This window comes from Bos taurus, chromosome 9 (genome assembly GCF_002263795.3).
Source record: "Bos taurus isolate L1 Dominette 01449 registration number 42190680 breed Hereford chromosome 9, ARS-UCD2.0, whole genome shotgun sequence".
NCBI lineage: Eukaryota > Metazoa > Chordata > Mammalia > Artiodactyla > Bovidae > Bos > Bos taurus.
The window spans coordinates 30,093,909-30,111,167 of NC_037336.1; positions in this window are offsets into that span (position 1 = coordinate 30,093,909).

A 17,259-nucleotide genomic window follows, 5' to 3' on the forward strand; every position below is an offset into this window, starting at 1 on the left:
ACCAATATGGTGTGTGAGACCAATATTTTACACATATTTCTTTCAGTCTTTTTATTTCTGATAACCAGGACTCTGAAGGGCCACAAATGAAGTTTTATCCTTGGAAAAATAAATAACAGAAAGTATTGAGACTGGGAATAATATATAGCAAGGCAAGTGTTACTGAGTCTTTTTTTAGAAAGGCTGACAGAAATTAAAAAAAAAATATCTAAAGTTAAAACATAAAATGTACTTCCAAGACGTTTGTATTGATGCTTCTAATAATACCTACATTATAGAATGGTGGAAACCCCATGTCTACTAATCAGAAAGACACAGATCAGGAAAAGTTGAAGTTGTCTCAGTAAAATGGTCATATCAACAATGTGCTTAATGTAGGGTATAAAACTGCATGATTTGTAGAATTACTTTTACCTAGAAATCATTTTATTAGAATATTATCATTTATTAGAGTGTTTGCTGCTACTGCTGCTGCTAAGATGCTTCAGTCGTGTCTGACTCTGTTCGACACCGTAGATGGAAGCCCACCAGGCTCCCCCGTCCCTGGGATTCTCTAGGCAAGAACATTGGAGTGGGTTGGCATTTCCTTCTCCAATGCATGAGAGTGAAAAGTGAAAGTGAAGTCGCTCCGTCGTGTCCAACTCTTAGCGACCCCATGGACTGCAGCCTACCAGGCTCCTCCGTCCATGGGATTTTCCAGGCAAGAGTACTGGAGTGGGGTGCCATTGCCTTCTCTGATTAGAGTGTTTATTATGCATTGAATGTGGCAGGGATTTTAAAGTAAATAAATAAGAAATTATCTGGACAGAATAAATCAGGGTACTAACATTTACTGCATGCTACTTTATACTAGACATTATGTTAATTTACTTACACTGTCTTGTTTCAGTTTTACAGAAACTATAAGAAATACAATTCTTTATCATTCTGGAGATGAGGAAGCTAAAGCATAGATACGTTGATCTCTTGATCAAATAAAAGGTCTCAGTTTTTTAAGTTTTGAGAATGATAAGAGCAAAATGACAAAAATAATAAGAATTCAGGCAAGAATTAGTAGATTCTGCAGATGGGACATTTTAATGAGGAACATATTTACATAGTCCCAAAGTATCTCTCAATACACTATTTACTAATGAATAAAGATGCATTGGAAAACAAAAGACAAACAAGAAATGATCAAAATTAACATCCCCAGTAAGAAGCAGCTAGTATCATGTTCCTCTGGATGTTATATTCAGAGAAGAACATGGCTTCACTTATGTGTTATTCCAGTCAAGTTGCATAATATAAAATTGTGAAGAAAAGTAAAAAAAAGAACACATTAAGAAATTTGTAAAGTAATTGTCATTTTCTTCACAAGTGTCAATGCCATGAAAGATAAAGAATAAAGAAGACAAAGGGGGCATTCTAAGTGTAACACCTATTACTTGACTGGACTCTGCACCAAAATAAAAATGTGCTATAAAGGTTTGGGGCAGTTGAAATAGTAAGACTATAGATCAGATTAAAATAGTGTGTCAGTGTTAAATATTCTGAAATTGCTCACTCTTTTCGGGTGACATAAGCGAATGTTCTTGTTCTTATGAAATATATGCTAAAGCATTAAAGGGGTAAAGTACTTGATGTATGTAATCTGTCCTCAAAGATCCATAAAAAATGACCGAGAAAGGTAAGGCAAATTCTGCAAAACATTGAAATTTGAATCTGGTTTATGTGTTATTTGGGTGTTTTTTGTACAATTCTTGCAAATTTTCTGTGTCTAAAAATATTTCAAAATAAAAAAAAAATCCAAATCATTGAAGAAATATAAAAGCTCACAGAAACATTACTCAAAGAAAAACACTGGATAAAATAGTTATACAGTCACTTTTTATTCAAAGTCAAGTAACAGCTCTAATGGTATATAAAATGTTTCAGAACATACACAAAGGTAGAGCAGATGCCAAACTTTTAAGGAAGCTAATGTGACTTGATGCCAGGGTTACCAGGTAGGTTCCTGCAGATGTTCCCTGCCCAGGAGCACCTGGTCAAGCAGGTGAGTTGAGAGGGTGTTGACTATAACTCTTACCCTATTTGGAAAGCCCTACACAGAACTATGCCAGCTAGCAAGAACTCATTTGAAGATGCTGCAGGGCCCACTTGTTTCAAACCCAAACTGGAGAAAGAACAAAAAGCAAACCAAAGACCAATGTCTCTCATGATTATAGGTATAAAAATGCTAATAGAATAATGCAGTTGAAAACATGGCTCATATTAAGACTGTACCACACTCTGACCACTCCAGTATTCTGGCCTGGAGAATTCCATGGACTGTATAGTGCTTCCATTTTTCTCTTGAGCAATTCTGAAGTGTAGCGTTATTAAATCCACTGTCAAACGGAAGAACTCTAACTTTTGAAGGTAACGCTTTGAGCCCTTAATCTTTGAGTATGATTTGACATTTTTATGTTATAAAATATATTTCTGATTTATAGAAATGCTTCAATTAGAATTTCATGTTAAATTTTATCAAATATATGTCACACTTTAAAAATAACTTACATTGAATTTTTACTTGATCTTTTGATAAACAGAGTTATGTATGTCTAATATTGACCATTTGCATAATGCTGAAATAAAATCTCCTTGAAATTGTATTCCAGGAGTCTGAAATAAAAGCCACCTTGGTAAAGAATCCACCTGCAATGTGAGAGACCTAGGTTTGATTCCTGGGTTGGGAAGATCCCCTGGAGAAGGGAATGGCTACCCACTCCAGTATTCTGGCCTGGAGAATTCCTCTATAGTCCATGGGGCCGCAGAGTTGGACATGACTGAGCAACTTTCACTTTCATCAAGAGAAAAAAATGCTGAAATTAGCTAATAAGTATAAACGAAATAAAATGGAGGTAATGAAATAAAATATTCAGTCATTACACTAAATGTGATTATAGAGAATTCTATTAAATACACACACACACACACACATACACACATACTTAAACACACACTTGAAATATTCGCAATTTGCTCATATGAAAAATCAAGATCTTTAAGACTGAGAAATCAAACTGTGTGCTTCCCAGGAGATATGGTGCTAAAGAATCTGCCTGCAATGCAACAGATGCAGGTTAAATCCCTGGATCAGGAAGATCCCCTGGAGAAGGAAATGGCAACCCACTGGAATATTCTTGCCTGGAAAATCCCATGGAGGGAGGAATCTCACAGGTTACAGTCCATGGGTTTGGACTCAACTAAAGAGTTGGATACAACTAAACAACAATGACAAATCAAACTGTATATCAAACTCATGTCCATCGAATTGGTGATGCCATCCAACCATCTCATTCTCTGCCATCTCCTTCTCCTGTCTTCAATCTTTCCCAGCATCAGGGTCTTTTCCAATGAGTCAGTTCTTTGCATCAAGTGGCCAAAGTATTGGAGTTTCAGCTTCAGCATCAATCCTTCCAATGAATATTGGGGACTGATTTCATTTAGGATTGACTGGCTGGATCTCCTTTAAGTCCAAGGAGTCTCAAGAGTCTTCTCCAACACCCCAGTTCAACAGAATCAATTATTAGGTGCTTAGCCTTTTTCATGGTCCAACTGTCACATCCATATATGACTACTGGAAACCATAGCTTTGACTAGAAGGACTTTTGTGGGCAAAGTAATGTCTCTGCTCTTTAATATGCAATCTGGGTTGGTCATAGCTTTTCTTCCAAGGATCAAGCATTTTTTAATTTCATGGCTGCAGTCACTATTGGCAGTGATTTTGGAGCCCCCCAAAATAAAGTTTGTCAGTGTTTCCACTGTTTCCCCATCTATTTGCCATGAAGTGAAGGGACTGAATGCCATGATCTTTGTTTTTTGACTGTTGAGTTTTAAGCCAGCTTTATCACTCTTGTCTTTCACTTTCATCAAGAGGCTCTTTAGTTCTTCTTCACTTTCTGCCATAAGGGTGGTGTCATCTGCATATCTGAGGTGATTGATATTTCTCCTGGCAATCTTGATTCCAGCTTGTGCTTCATCCAGTTTGGCATTTTTCATGATGTACTCTGCATATAAGTTAAATAAGCGACAATATACAGCCTCAATGTACTCCTTTCCCAATTGTGAAGTAGTCTGTTGTTCCATGTCCAGGTCTAACTGTTGCTTCTTGACCTCCATACAGATTTCTCAGGAGGCAGGTCAGGTGGTCTGGTATTCCCATCTCTTGAAGAATGTTCTACAGTTTGTTGTGATCCACAAAGGCTTTGGCATAGTCAATGAAGTAGAAGTTTTTCTGGGACTCTCTTACTTTTCCTATGATCCAATGGATATTGGCAATTTGATCTCTGCATCCTCTTCCTTTTCTAAATCCAGCTTGAACATCTGGAAGTTCATGGTTCATGTACAGTTGAAGCTTGGCTTGGAGAATTTTGAAAATTACTTTGCTAGCATGTGAGATGAGTGCAATTGTGTGGTAGTTTGAATATTATTTGGCATTGCCTTTCTTTGGGATTGGAATGAAAACTGACATTTTTCAGTCCTGTGGCCACTGCTGAGTTTTCCAAATTTGCTGGCATATTGAGTGCAACACTTTAACAACATCATATTTTAGTGTTTGAAATAGCTCAACTGGAATTCCATCACATCCACTAGCTTTGTTCATAGTGATTCTTCCTAAGGCCCACTGACTTTGCATTCCAGGATGTCTGGGTCTAGGTGAGTGATCACACCATCATGGTTATCTGGGTTATGAAGATCTATTTTGTATAGATATTGTGTTTTTTTGTTTTTTTTTTTTGCCGCCTCTTCTTAATATCTTCAGCTTCTGTTAGGTCTATACCATTTCTGTCCTTTTTTGAGCCCATCTTTGCATGAAATGTTCCCTTGGGTGAAAAGAGAGCCTTCAGAATGGGAGAAAATAATAGCAAATGAAGCAACTGACAAAGAATTAACCTAAAAAATATACAAGCAGCTCCTGCAGCTCAATGCCAGAAAAATAAATGACCCAATCAAAAAATGGGCCAAAGAACTAAACAGACAAGAAGACATACAGATGGCTAACAAACACATGAAAAGATGCTCAACATCACTCATTATCGGAGAAATGCAAATCAGAACCATAACAAGATACCATCTCACACTGGTCAGAATGGTAGCTATCAAAAAGGCTGCTGTTGTTGCTGCTGCTGCTAAGTTGCTTCAGTCGTGTCCGACTCTGTGCAACCCCATAGATGGCAGCCCACCAGACTCCGCTGTCTCTGGGATTCTCCAGGCAAGAACACTGGAGAGGGTTGCCATTTCCTTCTCCAGTGTATGAAAGCGAAAAGTGAAAGTGAAATCGCTCAGTTGTGTCTGATTCTTAGCAACCCCATGGACTGCGGCCTCCAGGGCTCCTCTGTCCATGGGATTTTTCCAGGCAAGAGTACTGGAGTGGGGTGCCATTGTCTTCTCCAATCAAAAGTCTACAAACAATAAATGCTGGAGAGAGTGTGGAGAAAAAGGAACCCTCTTACACTATTGGTGGGAATGCAAACTAGTACAGCCACTATGGAGAACAGTGTGGAGATTCCTTAAAAACCTGGAAATAGAACTTCAATATGACCAGCAATCCCACTGCTGGGCATACACACCGAGGAAACCAGAATTGAAAGAGACACGTGTACCCCAATGTTCATTGCAGCACTGTTTACAATAGACAGGACATGGAAGCAACATAGATGTCTATCAGCAGACGAATGGATAAGAAAGCTGAGGTACATATACACAATGGAATATTACTCAGCCATTAAAAAGAATGCATTTGAATCAGTTCTAATGAGGTGGATGAAACTGGAGCCTATTATACAGAGTGAATTAAGTCAGAAAGAAAAACACTAATACAGTATATTAACACATACATATGGAATTTAGAAAGATGGTAATGATAACCCTGTATGCGAGACAGCAAAAGAGACACAGATATAAAGAACAGTCTTTTGGACCCTGTGGGAGAAGGTGAAAGTGGGATGATTTGAGAGGATAGTGTTGAAACGTGTATGTTATCATATGTGAAGCGGATCACTGGTCCGGGTTCAATGCATGAGACAGGGTGCTTGCAGCTGGTGTACTAGGGTGACCCTGAGGGATGGATGGGGAGAGAGGTGGGAGGGGAGATCTGAATGGGGAACACATGTGTACCTGTGGCTGATTCATGTCGATGTTTGGCAAAAACCACTATAGTATTGTAAAGTAATTTGCTTGCAATTAAAATAAATTAATTTAAAAAAATGTTCCCTTGGTATCTCTAATTTTCTTGAAGACATCTCTAGTCTTTCCCATTTTATTGTTTTCCTCTATTTCTTTGCATTGATCACCAAGGAAGTCTTTCTTATCTCTATTGTTTGGAATTTTGCATTCAAATGGGTATATCTTTTCTTTTCTCCTTTGCCTTTAGCTTCCCTTCTTTTCTCAGCTATTTGTAAGGCCTCCTTAGACAACCATTTTGCTTTTTTGCATTCCTTTTTCTTGGGGATAGTTTTGGTCATTGCCTCCTGTATAATTTCACAAACCTCTGTCCATAGTTCTTCAGGCACTCTATCAGATCTAATCCCTTGAATCTATTTGTCACTTCCATTGTATAATCTTAAGGGATTTGATTTAGGTCATACTGTTACACTGAGTATGCTCCTTTGGTTAAAAGCATGTAATCATATAAATTTTCCAAATAAGTGTTAATTTATGAGATACTTTATTATTATTATTATTATTGTTTAAAGATATTAGTTACCTAAACATAAGCTCAGCATCTACCCTGGAAATACTAACACATCTTATCTTATGGGTAAGTTATGAATGATGTATGTAATTCCAGGTAGAAACTAATTTTTACTGAGCCATAAAATAATTTCCAAAACATATATTTCTGCTGGTATTGGCAGTATTTCTTAGAATTATATTACAAAGTGACTAATTTATATCATCTTCTTGCCCTGTAAAATGCTTTGGGAAATCTTAAGTTGTTAGATTTTGAGGAAAACAATTTTAAAAAGACAAATGGCAAACTCATATGAAGGAAGACCAGTAAGAGACAAAAAGAATTGCTAAGTGAAGTGGCTTTTTCTACCAAACTCTCCAAAAAGAAAAACATATTCTTATGAAATACAAAATTCAGTCATGCTTTAAAAATTATTCTATGACATCAAATCACATATATGCCTGATTTATTCATTTCTGACTCAGGCTATGTCTACCCACAGTCTGCAGACTATTCCTTTCATAGGCCTTTTATTTTCCTTTGTAGCACTTATCACAGATTAAGTTTTTGAGTTGCTTATTCAGTGTTTATGTCTCTCGTAGATTCTGAACTCTAAAAGAACATGATTAGTTTATGCACACTTGTTATCTAGAAGTTAGCAGAGTGCTTGGTACAGAGTAGGACTCCATCCATACTTACTGATGAATGAACCAATAAATATATGAACTAGTCAAGCCACTAAATCAAATTAATTCAAACAATTAATTTGGTTTCTTCCCATATAGCCTTCACCCTACCTTTATTCTCCAGGGATGTGATGTCTTTGAATAAAGAGACTGATTTTATGGTTGCATTTTTGGTAGAACCAAACAAAATTACTGTTTCTTTATTAAGGCAAGATGGATAAAGGTAAGTACCCACCTGGTGTGCTTACACTAGGAGTTAGTATTCTGACTATAATTATCAGGTGTATTCACCTGGTTTAGATAGCCATTTTTTTAAAAAAAAGATCTGAAAAATTCATTACAACTAAAGAATAAAGTGGCTAATCCCATGTTGTGAAGGAGAACTAAGTAGAATGGCTACAAGTTACAATTAATGTGGTCCTGGTATTTTCTTCCAAACCTTCCCCATTAGAATTTTGAGCCTATGGTGTAGGTTGCTCAGTTACTAAGTCAAGTCCAGCTCTTTGTGACCCCATGAACTGCAGGACGTGGTGTAAAGGACATTTCTAAATTATTCCTGCTGTCAGCATATAATCAGTCAAAGCCATTTTGATTCCTCATGATTGTAAGAGCTCTGACCTATGAATTTAAAGACCAAATCCTTCCTCACAGTACTTTGATGAACTCAAAGTAAATGGCTGCATTTAGAACACAGTACAGGGAGAGGCTCACACTGGAAGCTCAGTAAAGATTAGTCCCTTTCCTTTTTTCAACCTAATTTACCTTTATCATTAGCAAACAAACAACATAAGCATCTGGCATCCAATAGATAGTACCTGCTGATTTCACTCTTTAAAAGATCAGATGTTATGAAAGACAGCAACAACAAAAGGTATAGCTTTCCTGAGTCTTTATATATTAACTGAGTCTTAAGAGTTCTACCACTCCAAGAAATAGAGAAATTAAATATTTATATAGTTTCATTGTTTAATACTCATTGTTCTTTAGATTCAGTGTCTGTGTGCTTATTATGGAGATAACTCCTAATTTCTTTTCATGTCAGTGATTGACTTATTAATAGGTTGTTCCTCATTTCTGATGAAACAGTTGCAAAATTGTTTTTTTATAAACCACTGCATATTCTAAAGCTACAAGACTGTGTCTCTTTAGTATCTCAATGTATCTGGAGGTCCAAGAAGGGAAAAAGATATTAAATGATGCTTTCTGTGCTTTTTGAAAGCATGAACACAAAATGGTCTCATTTTCCAGGAGAGTCAAAATGATGAATAACTGCTGTACTTAGTCATATATTTGCACTGGCAAATTAGCAGTCTTTGGGTGTGAAAAAAATCACATTAAGCTCACTTAAACAAGCTTCCTTAGTCTTTAATTCTAACTGTAATGAAACAACTAGTGTTAGCAATAAGAGGACACTTTGAAATGATGGTGTGAGAATGTTCTCATCAGTTCACAGACCTAGATTAATGGAGCTCGTTTAAGTACCCTAAGCCTCATAACTAAATACTACTCAAGTCTTTAGTAGGAATACATAATGAGGAACACACTGAACCTAATAAAAGTTATGACTGTCTATATTTTAGTTTAATATTTTTAGGAAAATTCGGATTAAAAACTGAAGTGCACATTTGATCAATCATCTGTATTAAAAATCAGTTGTATATGAATAGTTTATATCCAATAATTTTTATAAATTGTCTTATAAATTGTTACACAGTTACAAAGATCCTTTTATATGCTGATTTTTCTCTTGAGCATGGTTATAGACTAGACCTTGAAGATACTTAATTTCTAGAAATTATGAGGAAGAAATATAGAAAATTAACTTTTAAGTGCTGCCTCTGTTTCCTTTGAGACTTCCCTGGTGGTTCAAACAGTAAAAGCGTCTGCCTACAATGTGGGAGATCAGGGTTTGATCCCTGTGTCGGGAAGGTCCCCTGGAGAAGGAAATGGCACCCCACTGCAGTACTATTGCCTGGAAAACCCCATGGATGGAGGAGCCTAGTAGGCTGCAGTCCAGGGGGTCGCTAAGAGTCGGACACGACTGAGGGACTTCACTTTCACTTTTCACTTTCATGCATTGGAGAAGGAAATGGCAACCCACTCCAGTGTTCTTGCCTGGAGAATCCCAGGGACGGGAGCCTCGTGGGCTGCCATCTATGGGGTCGCACAGAGTCGGACACGACTGAAGCAACTTAGCAGTAGCAGTAGCACAATGTGGGAGATCAGAGTTTGATCCCTGTGTCAGGAAGGTCCCCTGGAGAAGGAAATGGCACCCCCTGCAGTACTCTTACCTGGAAAATCCCGTGGATGGAGGAGCCTGGTGGGCTACAGTCCACGGGGTCAGAAAGAGTCCGACACGACTGAGCGACTTCACTTTCTTTCTTTCTGTTTCCTTTGCTTGTGTAGCTCTGTCTCTCTGCACTGTTTACATAAAAATAAAACAGTAATAGAAATTCTAGTTTCATTTTTTTAATAAAAATTAAGTTGATTTCATTTTTATCTTCATTTCTAATATTGTCCAACCAATACTGTTACAAATGACAAGGGTGAATTGAGTAGAACAGTATGGTTAGGACAAGACACAGGAATTTGAACCGCAAAATCTCTAATAGTCATTTAGTCTAAACTTTCATTTTAGACCTGAGAGAGAATATGTGGGTAAGAGATGTTGTCCTTTACACTATCTAATAGTGTAAGGCTGTTTAATGGTGAAAGTGAAGAGCAGTCCTTATGGCTGCAACACCAGTGTTCTTTCTACTGAAGTTTACTGTCACTTCATTTTGTGTGCGTGCTAAGTCGCTTCAATCTTGTCCAACTGTGATTCTATGGACTGTAGCCTGCCAGGCTCCTCTGTCCATGGGACTCTCCAGGCAAGAATACTGGAGTGAGTTGCCATGCTCTCCTTCAGGGGATCATTCTGACCCAGGGGTCAAACCCATTTCTCGTACAATATCCTGCATTGATGAGTTCTTTACCACTAGAGCCGTCTGTGAAGCCTTAATTTATTATTACTTGAAAGCTTATTCCAGGTGCTGAGGAAAGAATGTTGCTCGGTGACAGTGGGTATAACTTGTTGAAGCAGGGCTGTCTGGGTAGGCAGCTGAGGAATTAACAGTTCTACATCTGAATTCACTCCTCTCATGACGCCCACACCCCCAACCCCCAATTAAAAAAAAACAAAACTGGCTGTATCTGCCTGTAGCTTCTTGAGACTCTGTTGTTCACTATCTTTAACAATTAAGTTGAATTGTTGATCAATTCAGTTCAGTTCAGTTCAGTCACTCAGTCGTGTCTGATTCTTTGCAACCCCATGAATTGCAGCACGCCAGGCCTCTCTGTCCATCACCAACTCCCGGAGTTCACCCAAAGTCATGTCCATCAAGTCGGTGTTGCCATTCAGCCATCTCATCCTCTGTCATCCCCTTCTCTTCCTGCCCCCAATCCCTCCCAGCATCAGGGTGTTTTCCAATGAGTCGACTCTTCGCATGAGGTGGCCAAAGTACTGGAGTTTCAGCTTCAGCATCATTCCTTCCAAAGAAATCCCAGGGCTGATATCCTTCAGAATGGACTGGTTGGATCTCCTTGCAGTCCAAGGGACTCTCAAGAGTCTTCTCCAACACCATAGTTCAAAAGCATCAATTCTTCGGCGCTCAGCTTTCTTCACAGTCCAACTCTCACATCCATACATGACCACTGGAAAAACCATAGCCTTGACTAGATGGACCTTTGTTGGCAAAGTAATGTCTCTGCTTTTCAATATGCTACCTAGGTTGGTCATAACTTTCCTTCCAAGGAGTAAGCGTCTTTTAATTTCATGGCTGCAGTCACCATCTGCAGTGATTTTGGAGCCCCCCAAAATAAAGTCTGACACTATTTCCCCATCTATTTTATGTCCTGCCAAATCAGTCCAGAAACATTTAAAGTAGACCAAATTTTTTGTATGACTTATTTCAAAACTCAATTGCTTTTTACTTGAATTAGTAATAAAAGTTTAGTATGAACTTAGATACAGTCTGTGGAATCTATAAACTTATTTTTACCATTCCCTAAATCAAGATTTTTTCCTTTAATTTCAGCATACAAAATGGATTGTAGAATGACCAGTTGAAATAACCATATTCATAATTTGACCTTAGAAAAGAGTATTTTTATTTCTACTTTGGGAAAAAGAATCATACTTTCCAGGCTCCAGAATTCTAATTATTCTCTAATTTTTTGATGGCAAGGTTAAATTAAAGGAACCACTAGAATTCCAGGACGATAGATGCTGCTACTTTTTTCTGTAATATTAGAAATAAAAATTTAAATATTTCAACTATTTAAATAAAGATGTGTTAGCATACATAGAATCTTAATCGGTAATCCAAATTTTCATTTAACTTATTGGTGGAAAGTGCCACGTAATTATTTAGCATATATGTTACCTTCACAGTATCAGTACATTATAATATCATTTGAACATCTTTAAAGATTAATTCACTGTACAGATTTTCATTTCTAATATTATTCATGTCACAACTGTAGTCCTTTTGGACTCAACTTCTGAAGTATCAAGGAAAGAAAAAATTATTTCCCTCTTTATGAAACATCTTAAATATATTATGCACAGTATTTCTCTGAATGGCTCAGCATTACTGTACTTTTTCAATTGGAATAATAGAAAAGAGACATTATAGTAAATTCATTCAAATGACTTCTTCACAGAGTTGCTCCTGTCTACCTATTTTGAACTTTTTGAGAAGGAATAATTATTCTTTAGAAAATCTTGATTTATTTTCAAAATTAAAAATATGTACTCTAGAAAATAATTGCTATTAATGTTTTTAATGCAATTAATACCCAAATTTCAAATGGAAAAGTTATTGCTTAAATGAGTTCAAATTCCAAAGAGTTTGAGAATATCCACAGAAAAGAATAGATAAAGTAAGACTGTTGATGAAATGTGGTCAGTCACAGAGAGCCCTAAAAAGCAGTCAACTTGTATTTATAGATGTTAAGATAAAATTTAATCCAAAATATTTTATCCTACAAGCATCAGTTCACAAGATATATGATCTACCTTCCTAGAACAGAAAAAAGTCTGAATATATATACATTCTTTCTCTTTCTTCTTCATCTCTCCCTTCCTTCAATAGCTTTTAATATTTAGTTATTTTTAGGTATGATCTTTCTTATCACTAAAAAGGAAAGAACTCTGTCATTATAAATATAAAATACTAAGATGCCCTTGAAGGAGTTTTAATCTTCAGGAAATTATTTAAATGGCTCCACCATAGGTGGTAGTGGTAAGTAGGGAAAAGAGCAGAAAAAGAAAGAAGCAGAGGAGAGATTAGGATCTAAGATAATTTTTTTATCGAAAAAAATGTAAATATCTCTTGATAGTAATCTTTGTAGCTGCTATGCAGTCAGGCCAAGAAATTCAGTATAAACCTTCAGACTCAATAAGCCTCACACAGTTCATACCAAACTCCTCTAATTGCCAATGAATAGCACACTCCCGCATAGAAAACCAGAAAGGTCATGCTAAATTACACAGGCCCACGCTGTTCCGCAAATTTGTTGCACCTTGCATCGCTGGCTTGGGTCTGCAGTGCAGTTTTCTGAACTTTACTCAACTTTACCACCTACTGGTTATTCGATTCTAATCAGTAGTGGCAAATATTCCTTCAGCAAACTGCAAGAATACTGGAAGGGCAAGAGCATTCAGAGAGGAAATAAAATAAAATTCCATGTCTTGTAAGTGACGGGAATAAATGATATTTTGGTCTTATTTTAACTGGGAAAGGAAGAGAATGAGAATTATAAAACGAAATTGGCTTTTAAGTTCAGTAAAATTTATGTTACAGTCCTAAAAAACAAGGGCTTCCTTGGTGGTGCTAGTGGTAAAGAACCCACCTGCCAGTGAAGGAGATGCAAGAGATACAGGTTCGATCCTTGAGTTGGAAAGATCCCCTGGAGAAGGGCACGGCAACCTGCTTCAGTATTCATGCCTGGGAAATCCTATGGACAAGTGGGGTCGGGTGGGCTACAATCCATAGGGTCGGTCACATAAAGTTGGACACAATGTCTATGACTTCACTTTTGTATGAATTCTATATATTAAGACTAGATGTAAAAATATGACTATAGTAGTGAAGGTTTTAAAAAGGGGGATGGAGGGGGAATCACTTCCTGCAATTCCAGGGCTAGGGAAAACACACAAGAGAAATTGCAGTTTCTTTTCTTTCAGTCTCTTAAATCCTACCCCTAGACCAACTCTTTTGTCTAAAACACCTGAAAAGAATCCATGGAGAACTGTCTAGCTTGGTGTCCCTTGAACTTCACAATCCTGAAAACGCACACGGCAGTCACCCTCGTTAGGAAAGGAGTGTTTGAGATGTAAGATAGAGGGAGGGAAAGAGACAGGAGAATGGAAGGGCACAAGAGGAAAGTTGTTGGTATAAGACCAAAGTTTTCCCTTGGTAGTTCATTCCCCTTCATCTCCTCACCTGCTTTCTCTTGACTCCATAGTACTCTTCCTGCCCACCCCCTCGCCCCGCCATAGTATTCTTTAATCTTCTTTTCTCTTCCACTTCTGTCAACACTGATTTCTGGAGAGAATCACAAATCAGTCTCTTCAACTTTGAGGTGAATAGAAGCTAAATTGCTGCACTTTTCAAATTGTATTTGCATTTTGCTATTTTTGTTTAGTCTCTAAGTCATGTCTGATTCTTTTGCACCCCATGGACTGTAGGCCACCAGGCTCCTCTGTCCATGGGATTTTTCCAGGCAAGAGGACTAGAGTAGGTTGCCATTTCCTTCTCCAGGGGATCTTCTGACCCACAGATCAAACTCACGTTTTCTGCATTGGCAGGTGGATTTTTTACCTCTGAGCCACCAGGGAAGCCTATTTATATTTGCATACCTAAGTCTAATCTATAATTATGGAGTAAAAGATTTGCTTCCCTTAAAAGATTTTTAGGTATCAACAGGCAACTGGAAGGTTTATTATTTGGGGTGTTGTGCAGAAATATGAAATTATGTACTCCCAAAAGAATACTGATTTGAATTCTACATTGATTTACCTTTTCATTAACACATATAAAATTATTGTCTGTTTTGAGGTAATTGCCATTTGTAGTACCAATCAGGAATTTTAAAGATTGTCAGTAAGCAAAATTAAAAAAAAAAAAAATTCCAGGGTGTGAAAGCTGCCATTTGAAGAAAAGAGTGTCTATGCTTGTATATTGAGATATTTTATCCACATTATTTTGTTAAGAGAGGAATAAGGAATGAGAATGTTGATTTTCCTAGTGTCTGCTCTGTGCTGGATACTCTCATAGACACTTTCATATACATTTTTTTCACTCTAATAATTACTTTAAAAAATGACACATGAATTATATTTAATTATTCTAGAGATTAAGGTTGTTCTTATAAAACATTCTTTTTGGTTTCTGAAATTCTGAAGCAAAGTTTTACAGACTGTATAAATTGAGTTTTTTAAAGGCATCAAGTACCTTTTTTACCCTTGCATCATTGGATCTGCCAATGGAGAAAAGATCTTCCACACACTTAAGAATTTGTGTGACATTTGCAACTCGTTTCATTAATTACTTTCAATTTGTACAAGATTGAATTTGAAAAATGCAGTATATTGGGAGGAAAACTGTACATATTCTTTTTTACAAATATTTGTGATTAGTACTTTTGATGTCTACACATTTAATGGAACTGTGTACTCTGTGTTGATTTAAATAACTACAGAAGATAACTTAACAAAAAGGACAAAGGTTACTAACCATAGGCTAAAGGCAGAGACATCAGGGCCTAAAAACTCCAGGTGTGGAGCATGATGTAATGCTAAATCCACCTTGTTTCTGGAGGGAAGGATGCAAGATGTCAGGTAATTGTCATACCCCTGGGAAAGTGAACTTCCGTGCCTTATAGTGGATTGTGAAAAAGATCAGCTGACTTACCAAGATGCTTTGACTCCATGGTCACACAGTGCAGTGATCGATAGTCTACTTGTGGCTGGCAGGAATATACAATTTCTTATGTATGCTTATTGATAAATGAGCAAAAATTCACAGAGATAGACACTTCAGTTTTCATAAGCTTTCACTTGTATTCCATAGCATGGTTTTGTTGTATGTATTCTCATTGACTGTGAAATGGACCTTAAATTAATTAATTTCTAAACTTTTCTAAGACTTGGCAAGATAGTCTCTTGAAAATAAGCCTTTCATTAACTCTACAGAAATGACAGCCGGGTCTATAATTCTTTTAAGTAGATCAGAAGTGTTTTGCAATGCAACAAAAGGTCAAAGACAGGAAGCTCACTTTTAATAGACTGTTCCTTTAACAATGTTTCTCTCAAAAAGTTATATTAAAATGCAGTATACCTATCTCATCCACTCCAGATATTAATTATTTTGACAAGCAATGGGGAAATGCCAGAATATGTGAACTGATGAAAACAAAAGCAATGATGTTTCCAAGGATGCACCTGACAGCTCTTAGGGGATCTAGAGAAATGAGAGCAGAATTACAAAGATTTCAAGTATCTTAGTAATACACTCAGACAATTTAAAGTTACAAAAATTTGTCAGATTTCTACTGAACTTAAATTCTTTCTGAATGCATAGTAACTCTTTTATACCTTTTTTAATGCTGTTCATTTATATCAGAATGATTTTATTATGATAAAGTATATTTAATATGGATTTACATAATGAAACTTAGTTTTATATGTTGTAGTAGCTGTGCTCTGATCTCTAGTCTAAAATATGCTTGTCTGGATTACTAAATCTTAGGTTTGGAGAGTTCTATTAACAGCAGATTTCCTTTGTAACCCTGTTAATTTTTAGAAGAAATGTTTATTATTCAGTGTATATTTTCTATATTTGTTCTTTTACTTAAAACAGTACTAGAACTAACTGAAATTTCCTTTCAGAAAGTTGGACATTCAAGGTTAATTTATCTGATTAATCAAAATATGTAAACAGACAATACTAAGAAGTTTGGAAGATACTGAAAAAGTCATGAGAATCCCTGGGGACTCTTTCCTGGGGAAATTATAGTGGGATTTTCCACCTATATTTTAAAACATTGAAAAATCACTGTCCTGGGATTTAAGCAGTATCCTAGAAATTCACCATCATTTTATCAACATTGTGGCACAGACTTCTAAATTATACTGAAATGTTAAGGATAGCCCATTTTAATCCTTCCTAAGCCATTCAGATTTTTTAACTAGTTAAAGCACACTCTATATTTTGCCTTTGAGAAAGGAAAAAAGGTAAATTTGTTAGCACAATGCACATGGAAGGAAGTGTCCTTAGCAATCAAAAATAGGATTATTTTCCCAGGGTAAGATGTTCTCAGGTTCTAGGAACTCTTCCCCTAGAGATGTATTGGACTGGCCATAAGAGAGACTGGCAACAGAGGAAAAGGTTTGAGCCTGCAGAGGCATCTAACCACGTTAGGTGGTGTTGACCAGTATCAACAATTCCACTTCATAATAGTCTTTCCATCATATTCTCTTATTCCTGTCCATTAGGGCAAGGTCAGCTTCCCACTGGTCCTTCTCCTCTAGGCTGAGACACCAGAAGCTAAAGCTTATTTCTCATATTCCCTGGATCTTTTAAAGTGTAGGTGTAATTATTTGTGAATTAAATCACTTTCTTGCTTAGGGGTACAAAGTTTAACTAATACATTTAGCATTTTGTGTTCCTTTCACCCATACCAGAATAAGATTGCCTTTAATGAGTTTTCCAAGAAAAGTAGGTTCCAAACCAAAGTGTAATTAGCATGGTTCCTAGTTTTCCTTTTCCCAAAGTGAGGTAAAGTCACTTTTTGGGGGGGTAGAAAATCATTACTTCTCACTATGAC